The sequence below is a fragment of the Juglans microcarpa x Juglans regia genome, chromosome 6S (genome assembly GCF_004785595.1).
Source record: "Juglans microcarpa x Juglans regia isolate MS1-56 chromosome 6S, Jm3101_v1.0, whole genome shotgun sequence".
Classification (NCBI taxonomy): domain Eukaryota; kingdom Viridiplantae; phylum Streptophyta; class Magnoliopsida; order Fagales; family Juglandaceae; genus Juglans; species Juglans microcarpa x Juglans regia.
In genome coordinates this window covers 4,988,422-5,005,739 of record NC_054605.1, presented here as the reverse complement: position 1 = coordinate 5,005,739, position 17,318 = coordinate 4,988,422, and the positions used below count along the sequence as shown (strand labels likewise).

Here is a 17,318-nt window from a genome sequence, read left to right as displayed (position 1 = left end):
TTTTTTGAAACCTAGAGTTAAGGGTCCATTATTATTATTTTTATTATTTTTTTTTACTCCAAGCACGTGTGTTAGAGTCCAAACACGATTACTATTTTTATTTCCTCTTCATAATAAAACTCTTCCCTACCGGATTTTTTCTTCTATAAATTTCAAACAATCCACTCACATGCACATGCACGTCTCTCCCCTTTGTTTTCTCTAGGGTTTTTCCACCATGTTTTTTATATACATACGAGAACTTCCTTATTGATTGCTATCAAACTATGGTTGCCGCAACAGCCCTCCATCACCTAGACTCCTCACCTGGGTAGGTTTCTCTTCATGCACGATTTAGTTGATGTCCGTCTATCACTGTACACGGCTCCATCATATTCGTTTCCTCCGCATACACATTTGTCATCTCGGTTTTCTTTTATTTCTCAACCACCTATGTTTATAAATAATCACAGTCCACTGCCGCCAACGTCAAAATACACGCACGCACGCAGAGCACCTTTCACGAACTCATCGAATGCTCAGCCCGTCCCCATACTATCACAACGTTTTCTCTCCACCGTGAATACTGAAAACAACCGTGTTTCCTAGCTCAGCCCCCCACCGTGAGCCTCTTCCTCCGAGCCGCTCCTCCCTCTGCCGTGAACTACCGCGAAAACAAGACTCCCGCACGCCGAAAACCATCCCTTTCTCCCTCACATCTCACGGCCTCCACACCACAGCCGCACAGCTACACCAAGAACCACCAAGGCGAAAGCCAGCCCAACTCACCAACACACGAACAGACTCTATTATCACCACCGAAAAATAGGGGATTTTTCTCCCCACCATGAGCCACAGCCCAGCCACCCCACGGCACCAACTCCTTACACGTCTTCACCACACTGGACAGAGAGTGCCGCCCGAAACCTCACGCCACCACAAGCCGCCACCCACACTATGTAAGTTCACGTCGTGTCCTCTCCCTCTCATTCATCCAGTAAAACTCTACCTCACTCATTCTCTCTCTTGTGCCGCACCACTGCCCAGAGAAGCCTAGCATGACGCCGCACTCACCACCCTCGCCTCAGCCCCAGCTCGTCGCGTGTTTCCTGTCTCGGTAAGGATCTATCGCTCGGTTTGTGTTCCCCTCAAGCAAATACCTCTGCTGTCTTCAAGTTGAAATGAATTCCTAAGCCTTCTATCGGTTACAATTACAGAAGGGTAGACTTTTAATGTAATTACATATATGTCCCTTGGTTATACGCCAAACAATGTACGTGTTGAACTTATACTTTATATTGAGCGTTGATTTTGATGTGGGCTCTTATCTACGGGCTTCAGTCTTTTTGTTAGAAAGATTAACAGTTAGAGAATAATTTAGTGTTTAGAAGCTTTTAGGTTTAGAAAATATAGGATATTTTTGTAGTTTAGATTTTAAAATCACGTGTTTAATTAGAAATTCATGCAAATTATGTGTTTATTTTATAGGCGACCGATTACGCGCTGAAAATAGTGGATTAACACTGCATGGTAAGTACCATGATCATACCCACATATGTACGGTAAACGGCATGTCTTTTATAAAAATATTTTGCATGTATGCCCTTCTTTGGAAGCTCCTCTTTACATACCCAATCATGATATATTTATGAAAATCTATGATTTTATATGAAGATTTATGCATTAAATTATTTATTAAAATCCATGATTTTATGAATATTGATGATCCCATGTGATAATTTATGCATTAAAAATAATTATGGGAAGTCATACATGATTTTATGTGAGAGATTATTCATAAAATTATTTATGAAATGCATGATTTTACGTAAGAGTTATTTTATAAAATTATTTATGAAATGCATGATTTTATGTGAGAGTTATGCATAAAATTTTCTATGAAAGTCATGAATTTGTGTGAGGGAACATGAATCACGATATTAATGAAAGAATGCGATTTCATTTCATTTGAAATCTTTGACACGATATGAGAAGTATGTATGTGATTTTTTTTGAAATCTATGAAATGACAAGTATGCAAGTATAATTTTGATAAAATATGTAACAGGCTATGTTATTATAGGAAGACGGTACCTATGTTATGGGCATATTGCATTGCTAGGTCGTGCATGCTGGTAGTGCACCCAATATGTCTTCCTTATGTATGGATTCCACAACCCGCGGCCACGAGCGGAATCGGAATCTATTTAGATTCGCTAACCCTAACTCACGGGGGTCAACAGTGGGTAATGGCCTATGATAAATGAAAAGATAAGTGCATGTTCATGTTCACGTTAATTACATATGTATTTGTGGGTATGCACATTTTTCAAGAAATCTTATGTTTATTATGTTTACTGTATGATGTGTTACTTATTGAGTATTCGACTCATTTTAGTTGTTTTTATGTTTTTAAGCTACCCCAGGTGATGACATTTATGAGAATGAGACTGCAGAACAGGACTTGACCTCGGGAGGCGTGGCAGAGGCCTAGACAGATTATGCTATGATTATTTCTATAGTTTATAGTTTAAATAAATTATTTTGATAAGCACATGAGACTTCCGTATTTTTTTTAAAATAAGTGCTTCCGCAAACTTTATTTTGGATTTTCAGTATTTATTGAAATTTGTTATTCATAGAAATCTTTCGCATCTGGCGCTTTGTTAAAAGGAAAGGTTTTAAAGTTTAAGTTTAGTAGTAGCACACTGTCTCCCCGAAAATTCTAAAATGTCTTTTTGGGAAGCGAGGTGTTACAACTGGTATCAAAGCCCAGGTCGAAAGATTCTGTAGACTTTTCAAAATAAAGAGAAGACAAATTTTGAAAAATTTAAAAAAAAAATGGAAAATAGAAAAGGAATTGATGAAATGTCTAGGCCAAGGTCTCCCCAAGGCAGGTTCTGCTCTGCAGTAAGTATGTTATAATTTTTTTCTTTTAGCAGTTGAATGCATTTTGATTGACATTGTTAAAACATGCATGTTAGAATGGCACCCCGTGGATGAAGACCACACGTACCCCCCTCTGAGAACAATACCGTACAAGATGATAATTCAGAAGTACTCGCTGTTGCAGCGACACGTTTCTTTCAAAGCATGGTCAATGGTGATATGGTGGTAGGTAGAACCCCACATATAGGATGCACATTAGAACAGTTCTCCCACCAGCACCCAGCTACTTTCGACGGCAGATCAAATGCCATGGATGCAGAGAGCTGGATTGAACGATTGGAGCAGATCTTCGAGGCACTTTATTGCACAGACGATCAGAAGGTGACTTATGCTGCTTTCAACTTAACAGATGCAGCAAACAAGTAGTGGAAGTCAACACGAGCACTCTTGCAGATGGAACTAGGAGATGGAGTCCCTATCACATGGGAGTGTTTTAGGAAGATATTTTTGGAGCGTTTCTTTCCTCAGACGCTTCACGAGTCTAGGGCCCGTCAATTTGCAGATCTTACCCAAGGAACAATGACAGTAGACCAATACGCTACCAAATTCATGGAATTGTCTCGTTTCGCCAGTTACTTAATTCCATATGAGGAAAAGAAAGCTGAAAAGATTGAGCGCGGTCTAAATCGCAGGATTTGGGAGCGTGTACATACTCTCAGGATTCGGAGTTTCACGGAACTGGTCACCCGTGCTACCATTGCTGAAGAAGACATTCAAGAAAGTATCGACTACAATAATCAAAGGAAGCGACAACAGCTGCAACAACTCCAACCAGCGTCACATAGGGATAAGAGGCCTTTTCAGGATAATGGACAATGCCCACAACAGGGTCAATCAGGATGGCTCCCCGTGTGTGGGAAGTGTAGTAAGAGGCATGCAGGAAAATGTTTGATGGGGACCGGAACATGTTTCAAGTGTTGGAAGGAAGGACATCATCTTCGAGATTGTCCTGGGAAAAACATAGCTACTAATCAAGCTACAAGAGACGGACAGAAGAATATGGCACCAGCTCGAGTTTTCTCCCTGGCACAGTTGCGTGACACTGACGCGCTCGTCAATGAGAACACAGGTAACTAATCTCCTCAACTAGAAATATGGATTATTGTTGGGATATTAGGTAAGGAGGTTGTGATATTCATGATGACTATTGGAAATATTTCAAGTGCTATAGATAACACGATTCTGTCTCAGCATGAATTATAGGAGTTAGGATATGAATTTGGAGAATCTTAGGTTACGATTTATTTGAAATTATTTTTACATGTAGAGAGTTTTACTTTTGTATGGGGAAAATTTAATTACTCTTCTGTGGAGTTCAGATAATCATCAAATGAACTTATCATTTCAGGCTTGTAATCAAATCCATTATTTAGGTTTACAATTTTGAAGAATTAGCTAGGTTTAACAATAAATATCAAAGGATTAAAAGTATGAGAATAATAGGTTCGACTAAATGATCAAGGATTTAGAATAAAGACGACGAAAGAATGTGGAGAAGAGGTCTAGCAAATTCCGAGGACGGAATTTCTATAAGGAAGGGAGATTGTAACGACCCGGTCCTATATTTTTAGGGACAAAGTACATATAAATATTTAGGCTCAATAAATGAGTTAAAGCCCAAGTGAGAATTATCAGATGATTTGTATTAAACCAAGAGTTAAGGCTCCATTATTATTATTATTTATTTTTTATTTTTACTCCAAGCACGTGTGTGTCAGAGTCCAAACACGATTACTATTTTTATTTCCTCTTCATAATAAAACTCTTCCCTACCAGATTTTTTCTTCTATAAATTTCAAACAATACACTCACATGCACATGCACGTCTCTATCCTTTCTTTTCTCTAGGGTTTTTCCACCATGTTTTTTATATACATACGAGAACTTCCTTGTTGATTGCTATCAAACTATGGTTGCCGCAACAGCCCTCCTTCACCTAGACTCCTCACCTGGGTAGATTTCGCTTCATGCACGGTTTAGTTGTTGTCCGTCTATCACTGCATACACGGCTCCATTGTACCCGTTTCCCCCGCATACACGTTTGTCATCTCGATTTTCTTTTGTTTCTCAACCACCTATGTTTATAAATAATCACAGTCCACTGCCGCCAACGTCAAAACGCACGCAGAGCACCTTTCACGAACTCATCGAACGCTCAGCCCGTCCCTAGACTATCACGCCGTTTTCTCTCCACCGTGAATATTGAAAACAACCGTGTTTCCTAGCTCAGCCCTCCACCGTGAGCCTCTTCCTCAGAGCCACTCCACCCTCTGCCGTGAACTACCACGAAAACAAGACTCCCGCAAGCCGGAAACCATCCCTTTTCTCCCTCACATCTCACGGCCTCCACACCATAGCCGCGCAGCTACACCAAGAACCACCAAGGCGAAAGCCAGCCCAACTCACCAACACACGAACAGACTCTGTATTCACCACCGAAAAACAGGGGATTTTTCTCCCCATCGTGAGCCACAGCCCAGCCACCCCACAGCACCAACTCCTTACACGTCTTCACCACACTGGACAGAGAGTGCCAGTCGGAACCTCACACCACCACAAGCCACCACCCACGCTCTGTAAAAGTTCACGCCGTGTCCTCTCCCTCTCATTCATCCTGTAAAACTCTCCCTCGCTCATTCTCTCTCTTGTGCCACACCATTGCCCAGAGATGCCCAGCACGACGCCGCACTCACCACCCTCGCCTCAGCCTCAGCTCGTCACGTGCTTCCTCTCTCGGTAAGGATCTATCACTCAGTTTGTGTTCCCCTCAAGCAAATACCTCTGTTGTCTTCAAGTTGAAATGAATTCCTAAGCCTTATGTCGGTTACAATTACAGAAGGGTAGACTTTTAATGTAATTACATATTTGTCCCTTGGTTATACGCCAAACAACGTACGTGTTGAACTTATACTTTATATTGAGCGTTGATTTTTACGTGGGCTCTTATCTACGGGCTTAAGTCTTTTTGTTAGAAAGATTAACAATTAGACAATAATTTAGTGTTTAGAAGATTTTAGTTTTAGAAAATATAGGATATTTTAGTAGTTTAGATTTTAAAATCACGTGTTTAATTAGAAATTCAAGCAAATTATGTGTTTTTTTTTTATAGGCGACCGATTACACACTGAAAATAGTGGATTAACACTGCAAGGTAAGTAGCATGATCATACCCACGTATGTACTGTAAACGGCATGTCTTTTATAAAAATATTTTACATGTATGCCCTTCTTTGGAAGCTCCTCTTTACGTACCCAATCATGATATATTTATGAAAATCTATGATTTTATATGAAGATTTATGCATTAAATTATTTATTAAATCCATGATTTTATGAATATTGATGATCTCATGTGATAATTTATGCATTAAAATAATTATGGGAAAGCATACATGATTTTATGTGAGAGATTATTCATAAAATTATTTATGAAATGCATGATTTTATGTGAGAGTTATGCATAAAATTATTTTATGTGAGAGTTATGCATAAAATTTTCTATGAAAGTCATGAATTTGTGTGAGGGAACATATATCACGATATTTATGAAAGAATGTGATTTCATTTGAAATCTATGACACGATATGACAAGTATATATGTGATTTCTTTTGAAATCTATGAAATGACAAGTATGCAAGTATGATTTTGATAAAATATGTAACAGCCTATGTTATGATATGAAGACGGTACCTATGTTATGGGCATATTGCATTGCCAAGTCGTGCATGCTGGTAGTGCACCCAATTTGTCTTCCTTATGTATGGATTCCACAACCCGCGTGTAATACCCGAGTACTACTACGTAGGTCCTTACGTCATTTTTATTAATTCTTTATGTTAAATATTTTGAGATAAAGATATTTTTATTACTTCCAATTATTTTATTTTAAGATGAGTATGCTTTATTTTTAAAATATGATTTATTAAAATAAATCCTGGGTATTATTTTTAAGACTTTGAAATATTTTCCCTTAAGTCCTTTAATTTTATTTATTTAGATAATGGCCCAATTAATCTCTACCATTGGATTGGTAGGTGAAAAGCATTCTTGAGATGGATTGATCTCCACCATCCATCTTCCAAGCTTAGATGATAAGCTTTGACCAAGCAACTAAAGCCCTTCATCCATTTCACCCGTAGGAAGCAACAAATAAAGCCAAAGAAAAGTCTTTATGTTCTCCTCGCAAGCTTGTATGATAAGCTTTGACCAAGGCAAAAGTTTCCCCCACCCTTTCACCCGTATTAGGCTTCTAAGGAAAGCCATTAAGCCTTTGACCCATAAGCTTCCCAAGGAAACTATTGAATTGACTTTACCTCACACCTATCGTCCAAAACAACACAAAAAGGTAAGAGTTGAAAATCAATTTCCTTTCTTCCCACTTACCCGTCGATCTACACCCAAGGAAAATGGAAAACTTCATCTTCCTCTCCAAGCAAGCCATAGCTAACCTTCACCTATTTCCTTCCTCTTCTCTTTCCATTTTCAAGAAAACAAGTTCATCTGATCACCTTCAAGCCTTGTGACTCCATAGCAAGGGACAAAGAAAAAATATTTTTCTCTCATCCTCTCCAACCCATACGAGTATACTCTCTCCATATTCATTTTCAGATTTGCCTCAAAGCTTGGAAATAAAGCTTGATTTCATCTTCCAAGTGGTGAAATATTGAAGGTAATAAACTTTTGGTTTATTCCCTAGTGTGATTTACTTGTGGGTTTCGAATTTCACTATTTTCTTACCCATGATGTTTCGGTTTTGGGGTTTAAAACAGTGATATTGTTGCTCTTCATCCACACGTGTTTACCACTATTTGGTCATCTATCTTACCTCTTGAAAGAGGCTAAGAGTTTAAGGTAAAAATCCTAATTTGACTTATTTATTTTAATGTAATTTTGGAAGCTTATTAAGTTGTTTTAGCTTGTGTTTTGGTGTAGTTAAATTCCTATATTGCAAATAAATATGTATGCCCTGTTTTAGCCCAAACCGAATAGTATTATAGTTGTTTTGCTATGTATATTCCTATATTTTGAAAATACTATGTTGTTATTAAACTTGGTTTAATCATAAGTGATGATTAAAATGATTTTAAATTATATATGTTGGTATTATGTGTCTTGTGTTGAGATTGGTTGGTAATCTATTTTTAGGAAGCTAGAAATTTGGTTTAAAGGTTTTACTTGGTCCTATAATTTTATATCTTGCTTTTGAAATGTATTAAGTCTGTAAATCATAAGTTAAGTATTTAAAGGTTTTAAAGTTTCTTAATGGGTGACCTTGCCATACTTTATGCTACTTTAATTTTAATGGAAGGTTTTATCTAAATTAATTAATATATTGCTTATATGAATAAGTTATAGCTTAGTTAGTTTAGATATAAGAGATTAATTGTGCTTCGTATATTATGATATGCAAAGCTGTCCAAGTACCCCTAACCCATGTCATGCCATGTCTTGATGTAAAAGTAGCCCACTTATGTTGTCCCTCGTTGGTTAAATTCTACGTAACCCGAGAGTCCAAAATGTTGATAAGCTAACCTTTTTATAATGAGGGATTGCAAGTTGATTAAAATACATGTTTTCTAAGCTTGTTAGCCTACTTGAGATGCCTAAATCTATTTTAAAATCCATTGTCGAGAATTCCAGATTTTATCTCCTAGTGTCCATAACTCAAAGTGAGCTTGAACCAAAGAGACCTTGCTTGAAACCTGTGAATTCTTCGCTATTTTTCATATAAGCTTTTAAAATAACCTTTCTATGAACAGCTAGCATGTCTTAATATTTAAGTTATTTCTTTTGTAAGTCGAGGTGAGGAGTAGTCATTTGGGTTAATGTTAAGCATAGAAGGGACGTTAGATTGTAATATCGTGGCTTTCTCTTTTTAAAGGGAGGGCTAAAGAATATTGTATAAGTATTAACATGCTTATGGTATTTATTGGAATATGACCTATATTGATGATGGAAGTATCGAGGAGCGTAGAGGTAAGTAGCTATGACCATACTTCTTACACCAAGTTCTCTTTATGAAAGAATGTCTCTCTCTCTTATTGCAAATGTTCTTCTAAAGAAAAGGGTAAATGAATATAGTATGTACAAACCCTTTCTTGATAGCCCCTGTTAAGCACCCTATCGATTATAATCGTGTGTATGTGTATAAGGTAATGCATGCACGTAGGTACTAAGTCATGAGGTTTCCATACATGCTCTCTCAATAAACTTATTGATTATTCCTATATGTAGTATAGCATGAAAATGTATCTTGTTCATAAAAATGCATGTGCATTGAAGTAAGAAAGATGATGAAAATGTTTTGATTGCAAACGAAAGGAAATGAATGTCTCATGTCTTATGCTTCAAGTGATGCTTTAAATGAGTTTTAAAATGCCCCTATGAACTTATGCTTTCAAATGACGTGAGGAAAGTGTTTTAAAATGTCCCGATGAACTGACGTTAAATGTCGCTATGAACTGACGTTAAATGTTCCTATGAAATGATGTTTTATGGATGCCGTGAAAAATTATGTTTAACCTCATGCTTTTAAAATAATGTTTCTTCATGAATGTACTGTTAAATGAAAAGATGATGTTTAAGTTCATACTTTAAATGAAGTTTTACCATGAATGAATTGTTAAATAAAAAGGACTGAAAAGAAAGTACTGAAAGGACTGCTATGAATGAATGAAAGAAATGATTGAATGAATGAACGTTTTATTATATGAAAATACGTAATGGCCACAAGAATGAATGAAAAGGGGTACTCAATGAATGAATGGGCAGATGTCAATGCTGGGTAGTAGTATCTGGTAGTGCACCCAGTGCTACACCCTAACGGAATGGGATTCCAACCCGTGGCCACGGGCGAATCCATTTGCCACAGGGTCGCTAACCCTAGCACGTGGGGCGTAACAGTGTGCAATGGCCTATGAAAGTGAAAAGATGAAAAGCATGTTTATGCATGAAAGTATGGTTTACTTCCCAAGAATGTTTATGCATGAAAGTATGGCTTATTCCTTAAACTGTTATGCATGAAAACATTGTCAAGAATAGCGAAAATGTTTATGTATGCATGTTTCAAAAGAAAAGAATAGATGCCTAGTATGTTCACTGCATGGTGTACTACTTACTGAGTATTCGACTCATTTTGTGTTAAATGTTTTAAACGTCCAGGTAATGATGAAAAGGCAGGAGAGCAAAGCATTACTGCAGAGGGATAGGCAGACGCTTAGGACCTTCCCTAACGAGGACAGTTATGTTACGAATGATGGGTTATGTTATGTATAGATATTTTATTTTGGGATGGACTCTGAGAGTCTCTTAAGAATGAATGTTCGAATAAAATGTCCATTAGGTGTTCCCTTTTATTAAATGAAAAATTTAGTGTGCACGTGTGTCATATTCATGGCGATCGCATGTTATTAGAAAAAGAAAGAGAAGAAAATGTTGTGAGAAAAAGAAAAAGAAAGAAAATAGAAAAGAAAAGAACAAGCATGTAAGTCAGGATTCTGTCCTTCCTAGGACGGGGTCGTCACACCGCGGTCACGGGCGGAATCGGAATCTATTTAGAATCGCTAACCCTAACTCACAGGGGTCAACAGTGAGTAATGGCCTATGATAAATGAAAAGATAAGTCCATGTTTATGTTCACGTTAATTACATATGTATTTGTGGGTATGTACGTTTTTCAAAAAATCTTATGTTTATTATGTTTACTGTATGATGTGTTTCTTATTGAGTATTCGACTCATTTTAGTTGTTTTTATGTTTTTAAACTACCCCAAGTGATGACATTTATGAGGATGAGACTGCAGAACAGGACTTGACCCCGGGAGGCGAGGCAGAGGCCTAGACAGATTATGCTATGATTATTTCTATGGTTTATAGTTTAAATAAATTATTTTGATAAGCACATGAGACTTCTGTATTTTTTTTAAAATAAGTGCTTCCGCAGACTTTATTTTGGAATTTCAGTATTTATTGAAATTTGTTATTTATGGAAATCTTTCGCATCTGGCGCTTTGTTAAAAAGAAAAGTTTTAAAGTTTAAGTTTAGTAGTAGCATACTGTCTCCCCGAAAGTTCTAAAATGTCTTTTTGGGAAGCGGGGTGTTACACAGCTAACCCACGTATAGTGGCTATTTGGGCCCTTGAAGATTGCTACCAGTGCGGATCTGGAATGGGTTGGGCATGGAGGGGCTTGGGAGGACCTTGGCAAGATGGTGGTGGAGTCGATAAGGTGGTGCGGCGGCTCTACGGCTGTAGATCTAAGCAATGAGGAGGAAAGGAGCCATGGGAGAGAGAGAGGGCTTGAGAGAGGTGGAGGGCTTGGCTGGCTTGGAGGAGGTTGGAGAGGAGTCACGGTGGTCAGGGGAGGTGCTCGGTGGGGCTAGGACTGACGCATGGCTGCGCTAGGGCCGTCAGTGGCAGTAGAACCGTGTGAAACCCATTTATGGGTTGTGTGCGCATGTGCGACAGAGAGGGAGGTTTGTGGTGGCTGGGTCTCTAAGAGGTGGTCACCGGTGTGAGGTGGTGGACGTGCGGTGGCCTGGGTAGCCGCGTATGGTGGCGCTAGGAGCTGCGCACAATGAAGCCGTGTGTGAGGGTTTACGAGATGGAGGCTGGGTTCGGTGGTGGGAGCTCGCAAGCGTGAGAGGAGACCGCTGGTGGTGGCGATGAGGCCGGTTGGCTCACGGCGGCACCGGGCTGGGCTGAGGGAGAATCGGGTGCTAGGGGGAAAGCTTGCAGCGTACGCATGAAGGAGAGGGAAGGGAAAAGTGAGGGAGAAAGAGAGGGGGCTTGGGTATTTAATCCAGGCCCTTCATCTTGGGATCCTCAAAACGATCTAACGATAAGAGATTAAACACTGATTTAACTTAAAAACACTGAGAGGAATTAAGATAGAATATTATTTAAACTAATCTTTAGGTTATAAAATAATATTCGCTCATCATTAATAAAATGATGAAGTCTTATTTAATATATTTAAAAGAATAAAACCATTTAATTAATTAGACTTTTCAACATAATTTAAATCTCATAATATTTTAAATAGCTCAAATCATTTTATTAAAATGATTTCCTCTAATTATAATATTTTTGGAGCTCTTCAAAAATATTATAATTGTCTAATTTAAAATCAATTTTGGTTCAATAACACTGGAAATACCCTATATAAATATTTCCATGGCATTTAAAATATTTGAGAGCATTAAAACATTGGCTTACTTTAGAAATCACATAATATCTTTAGAAACATGCCATCGAGATTCGACAAGCATAACGAGGCTCGCAATCAAATTTGCTTGCATCATAAAGAAGAAGTGGGGTGTTACAACTTCTCACGGAAAGCAACCCTCATTTACACTTTTCCTTGATAGAACATAAAAAATACTCTCGGACAGCTTTTCTGAACTAATTTTCATGCCTAATTCGAAGCTTTTGTAAGTATTTTATCACAAAGTCCCCTTCATTAAAGTTTTTTCTTTTGAGTCTAGTTTACTTGAATACCTTATTTGTTCCATGTGGAGATGATTTGGTAAGTAAAAAGTTATTTAAACCCTAGAAATGTTATTATGGGCAATAAACTAGAGAGTGTGTTATATTGTGGAGTGTTTTACCAAGCTAATGAAGAGATCTTGGTCCGAAATTCTTATAGAGTACTATTAACATGTGTATATGATTATTAGTTGAGGATTTGTTGCATGATTAAAAGTTTTGGTGAAATATTTTCTTAGATCTAGAAACTTAGAAACTGGAAGAGGAAAAACAATTTTTGTTTTGAGAAAATTTAAATCTTTTATGGTTTAATCTTATTCTAATGGCTTTGATATTTTTATTTAAGGATCCTAAGCCTTTTATATACATGTTAGAATGTTGTTTTGAAGATATTTAATGTTATTTTCAAAGATATGAAATTTTATGAAAGAAGATATTCGGTTAGGTCAAAGTGATGATGTTCTTGGCTAAATTCTTGTTTTGCTTGATTTTTAACCATGTGATCTTGAGTTTAAAACGTAGATCTGTTTTAGGACACCTTTTTACACCATGTGATGTTTTGGTTTGAAGATCACATATTTTTAAGTTTTGGATCAAGAGGTTGATCAAAACAACTTAAACAAAAATATGTTTTGAACTTAGAAGAAAAACCGAAAAATTTAAGTATGGTTTTAGTGATTTTGATGACTGTTGTTCATGATTCTAAACATGATTATTCTTAGGACTATGTTATGATAATATTAGAAGAAAACTTTTGGTTTAATCATGAGTTTTTAAAATTTGAAAGAATTGCAACAAAAATCAAGGGAAATAGCCTATGTAAGTTTCGGCCCTTATAAACTTTTAATGGTTGTGTTTATTTTTAAACTTCGTTGAAGTGATATTTGAACTTAGGACAAAATTTACATGAGGTATGTGAATTTTGGTGATTTTTGGAGTTAGGATGCAAAATCCTTAAGTTAGGGGTAAAATAGTCCGCTGAGGATCAAGATTATGGAGCATAGGTGAGAATTTTTAATCATAGTGGAATAAGCATAGAAAGTTTCTTTGAGTGTTGGCATTTTTCTTAAGAAATCTTGTTGTGTTCTGATGACTTGGTATTTTGGGAGGTTGATTATATTGAAGAAATTAGTCTGAAACAAAATGTTTTATATGATATTGAGATTTTGGATTTTATGAATATATTGTTAGAATGTGAGTTTAAGTGACAAGGAATAACTTTCTGATCCCTGTGGGACCGGAGCGTTACAGTTGGTATCAGAGCTAGGTTTAAGGTTCTACAGACTATAACATATAAGGTTTTGGATATCTATCAGTTTAGGAAGTAATTTCACATCTGATGTATAGAAATTTAAGGACTAAGAGATGATCATGGGGATATTTCAAGTTTGAGATTCAACAGATTTATGGATTGAGGTTTTAGCAATTTGAGGTTTAGAGATTCTATATATTCTAAAGAATTATTTTGATGAGAACTAAAGTTTTAGAATTCTGCAGGCTTTAAGATATGATTTTGATGATATTTAAGGTTTTAACATTTGCAAACTTATGAATTGTGTCCTACGAAATCTGAGGTTTTAGATTTTGTAGATTTTAAGAAATAGTTTTTATGACATTTGAGGTTTCAGGTCTTGTAGGCTTATTCACTAGATTTTAGGAAATGATTTTGAGAAGATTTATGATCTAGATTTTAAAGTTGACTTAAGCTTGATCGAAGGACAGGTTTTAGGTTCTGCATGCTATAATATTTGAGCTTTTGGATATTTGTGGACTTTAGGAAATAATTTTTAGATTTGACGTGTAGAGATTTGCGGACTGCAAGGGACCATTATGTTGAAATTTAAGGCTCTAGAATTTACAGACTTTAAGCTATAGTTATTTCTAGATTTAAGGTTATAGATTGTGCAGATGTTTGGACAATTGATTTTTATCAGATTTTAGGTTACTATATTATGTGAAGAGTCTCGAATTAATATTAGGCTTGTAATTCTATTGTTGAAGTTATGTTTCTAGATTTGAGCTGGACCCTAGAGAGTATGCCGATTGATACTATGTGCATGAAAGTGTATGCCTAAAGGATTATGAGGTATTTGAGGCATCGAGCTAAATTATTAGAGGATTAAGCTCTTAGAACATTAGATTTGACAAAATGATTAAGGATTAAAATAGGTGTGGAAGATGTAAGGCTTAAACATTTTAGATCTTGCTTTAGGTGTAGCGAATTTTGAGGATGAAATTTTCTTTAAGGGGGTGGAATGTAACACCCGAGCCCACAGAGAAAAGATTTGTTGCTAAAGAAAACCTTTCCATTTATGAGTAGCGTGTGCACTCTTATTTTATTTTATTATTATTATTTATTTTTTTCTCCCTCTCTTCTCTCTCCCACCAGACGGCTTCCTCAACAATTTCCTTCCCCGTTACCCACGTCTTAATTTCTCTCGACAACTCTTCACCCTCATTTCTTTTTCCCTCTCCAATGTGCCTTCGATGCCATTTCGGATTCTCACATAAACTTTACGTTGTAAATGCTTTCTCTCTCTGATCTTCTCTGACAGTTTATTTTTCTATATCCACTACTCACATCCCGTTTCAAACGTGCACCCAGTGTTCTCCCTCTCCCACTCTTTTCTTCACTAGCATCACACGAGGAACATCATGCACGATCCAGTGGCAGCAATACAACGTGGCCACGGTTGCCGTGAACCATTGAACCAAAATCAGAGCAGTCTTTTCCAGTACCGCCATGCGCGCATCACCAAGTATAAGTCATCGTGACACTTAACTTGCACCACCCAAACCACCATGCTCAAACACTACCCAACGCTTGCCAACCTCGAGCAACCACTGAAAGAGAGACACTCAGCCACCTTGAACCTCTCAACCACCCAGCACGACGCTCTCTTGGACTCTGTCGATGTTGACCCCAGATCTGCTAGCGTAACCAGCCCTGGCCCCGTGATAGGCCAACTCGAGTCAGCCATCGCTACTCTGCCTTGCACCACTAGCCCACACGGCGACACTATGACCCAACCAAAGCAAATCCTCTGTTTTTAAGCAAGAAAACAGAGCAAGTAAAGTGCTCTTAACCCCCATACTTCCCACACGATCGTCTACCACCCTCATGTACCTTTATTGGCAAACAGAAGATGCCAGAAAGCAAGAGTCGATGTTTGGACTACAGCCCCCACCACTCGATCGTCGTGCTCCTCTCCTCCACAGATTGACGTACAACATAAGTGGATGGCACCTACTTCTCTAGGCACCACGCCAACCGCCATGGAAACCACCATCTGAGGCTAACACCACTCCAATCCACCGTCTTACGCCACCTTTTGGATTTCCAGCACCCCTTCTTCAGCCCTCACGTTGCATGCATGGAGCATACATAAACTTCCTCCTCCCACCTCTCAGGCTCTCTCTCTCCCTTGCTCTCTCACCACTTTTTCTCTTTTGTCCACAGTGCACTACTGCTGCCTCAGGTACCTCGCCGCCGCTTCATAGCTGCTCTCACGGTGAGTTTTCGTTGCACGGCTCTAAGTCTCTTCTAAAATATGACCTTTGCATTTTTCGTAATGTTCTTACGCAAATAGGAGAGAAGATATTTTAGATATTACAACATTACCCTTCTAAGTTATAAGCTAAAGCATGAGGTGTTTGAACTTGTTTTTGAGTTTATATTTTAAACTATTAAAACAATTTAAATGGGCTTTATTTTATTGCTATTGCTCAAGAAGTTTATGATTTTCTACTACATTATATGTTGGCAATATTAAATTATTATTTTAATAATAGTTTATAGAGACATGAGTTTTAAATATGATTAAGTTAATTTCTGAAATGAATTTAATTTGTTTTACCATTTTTGATAAAATTATATTATAATAAGTTAAGAATATATTTAATGATAATAGTATTTATTAGATTTTTATAACTAAATAGTTATCAAAGCTATTTTTCGTAGTATGAATTTAGGTAACTGAAGAATTTCAACAAGTCCTTTTAGAAGTTTAGTAACATTTAGTGTTTTGTATAGGTGACAATTGACATTCATTCGGTACGATTGTGGAAAGATTCAAAATAGTTAAAAAGTCCAGGTAAGGAGAATTTCTATGCTAGGCTTTATACGAATTGTTTAAACTGAGGTTGACTTTTTAAAAATTTTGCAAGTTTTGTTATGAAATGAGAACTTGGAAAAAACAATCTCGGTCATTTATTTGCATTACTCATAAAATCTATATGAAAGAGAGAAAATGTTTTCTGACATGCTTTGTGTAGACATGAGCTTTATTTTGTCATGCTGTCTCTGAAATGTTTAAAATAGCGATATTTGAAAGTCTGAAAATTAATGCATTGATTAGAAATATGCTCTGATTTTTGTTTTCAGTATGTGAGAATGATCTAAATATGTTTCGATAGTTGTTTTGTTTTGATAAGGCATCTAAAAACCTTTGGCATGGTGTACTAATTTTGTATCTGACTCTATCTCTGTTCTGCTCTGTTTTGCTCTACTCTGTTTGGGTTGGTACCAAATCCTCTATCTCTGAGTGCACCCACTTTTGAAGCAAAGTATTTTTATGTGATCTTTCATGTATGCACACTCGAGATTCCGAGAATAATAAGGAGAAGATTTCATCTCTGTCCAACCCTACCACGGGGTTAAACATGATCTCTACTTTATGAGATGCTATGTTTTCTATGATGATGATGCTCAAGTTATGTTATGCCAAAGTACTCTGAGTTTTATGTGTTTTAAAACCATCGTTCTGTTACGTTTGAAAACAAGTCTTGTTTTGCATACTAATTTTGAAAAATATTTTTGTTCTGCATAATGTACTTTGTAAATGCTCATTTTTACACACTAGTATATGTCATTTGCTTACTGAGTTGTTGATAACTCACCCCTT

The 17,318-nt window shown here is 37.1% G+C and overlaps 1 long non-coding RNA gene across 1 annotated transcript; it reads left to right on the top strand.

The window, feature by feature from the left end:
* Positions 1–8,720: 8,720 nt before the first annotated feature.
* Positions 8,721–10,307, top strand: LOC121236851. Its single transcript, XR_005934819.1, has 2 exons — positions 8,721–8,905; positions 10,091–10,307. It is a non-coding gene; the product is annotated as an uncharacterized LOC121236851 (long non-coding RNA).
* The last annotated feature ends 7,011 nt before the right edge of the window (positions 10,308–17,318 follow it).